This window comes from Orycteropus afer, unplaced genomic scaffold, assembly GCF_000298275.1.
Source record: "Orycteropus afer afer isolate SDZICR_OR568_19922 unplaced genomic scaffold, OryAfe1.0 scaffold00203, whole genome shotgun sequence".
NCBI lineage: Eukaryota > Metazoa > Chordata > Mammalia > Tubulidentata > Orycteropodidae > Orycteropus > Orycteropus afer.
The window spans coordinates 2,707,303-2,709,098 of NW_006921790.1; positions in this window are offsets into that span (position 1 = coordinate 2,707,303).

The following is a 1,796-nucleotide window of genomic DNA, read 5'->3' on the forward strand; positions in this document are numbered from 1 at the left end:
AGTGGAGAGTAGCTAAAACAAATTGAAGAAATGACAAGATAAAGGAGCTGAACAGATTTCCAAGAGCAGCTCGAGCAGACAAAACCAATTACTATAATGAAATGTGCAAAGACCTGGAGTTTGAAAACCAAAAGGAAAGAACATGCTTGGCATTTCTCAAGCTGAAAGAACTGAAGAAAAAATTTAAGCCTCGAGTTACAATATTGAGAGATTCTATGGGCAAAATACTGAATGATACAGTGAACATCAAAAGAAGATGGCAAGAATACACCGAGTCACTGTACCAAAAAGAACTGGTTGATCTTCATCCATTTCAGGAAGTGGCATATAATCTAGAACCAATGGTACTGAAGGAGGAAGTAAAAGCTGCAATGAAAGAATTGAATGAAAGAACTGGCGAAGAACAAGGCTCCAAAAATTGATGGCATACCGATTGAGATATTTCAACAAATGTATGCCCCATTGGCATATGATCTTGAATATATCCCTCCTGAATTTAGAGATCTCTGGGAGAGAGAGTGGCATCTACTGTCCCTTACACCCAGGACTGCTCAGACTTTGGAGAGCTAGGGACTGGGACCAACTCCTTCATCAGCCCACGGTCCAGGGCACACAAGATGTGATAAGACCATTGCCACCAAAGAGCAACTTTCACCTGTATCTGAGCAAGCAGTGCAAACTGACCAGAATTATGATGGCATCCAGGATTCTCCTGTGACCTGGGCTATTTGGGGCTTTTGATCCCAGATTTGTTTCCATAATCAAAAGCAAGTGTGGAGGAGCATTCCATGTGTTCCCTTTGTCTGGGGTAAGTAATTTGATCTTCCATGTTGTTAGACACCTTCTCTCATGCTCCATATTTTTGTCATAATAGATTGACCATTCACTAAGAATTGCATCAATGCTAAGACCATGACGCTCTGGTGTCATAAAGATTGAGCTCCCCAGGCAAATTAGCCAAGGCGGGTTTTGTTTAACAGAGAACCACTGAACAGACTGGGGATCTCCCTGTGGGAGTGGCATTTAGGCAGGAAAAAAGGTGATTGTAATGATGCTGTGAGAGTGTGCAGCATTTAGGTTCACAATCACCAGTTTTCATGATACTTCTTTTAGAGTACAGTTTTTAAAAAAATCTTCTTTATATTTGGGTATAAATTTGTAAGTTAGAAGTCATTCACAGAGGAAAAAGTGTTGTATGAGTTCATTGTTATAAAAAGTCAAAGGTTTACACAGTGAAGGAAAGTATTTTTGTTGGCTGTAAGCATTGGGAGGGAAAATTGCTGGCTGGTTAAGACACGTGTTGATTTTGATGAAGGGAAAGTCAAAGTAACAAAGGCATGTGACACACCATATGAAGGAAAAGGAAGACACCAAGAGGTACATAAGTGGTACAGACAATGAAGGTAAATACTATTACATACATAATACTGCATTATCACTAATAACAACCACTACTCTACAGGTGGATACATAGATAGATAGGCAAGAAGATCAGGTATGGGTAGGTGAATAAGAATATACCCAGGACCATACATGGATTTGGCAGATGATTTTTCTACATACCGGTTTGTATATGTAATAAAATGTCTATATGCAAAAAAATCAACAAGACCAGAAGTTGGTTTTTAGAAAAGATCAATAAAATTGACAAAGCACTGGCAAATTTAACAAAGGAAAAGAGAGAGAATACAAATAACATGAATAAGAAACAAAATGGGTGACATCGCAACAGAACCAACTGAAATAAAAAGGATAATATCAGGACACTATGAAGCCAGACAGAGGAACAGTCAGCC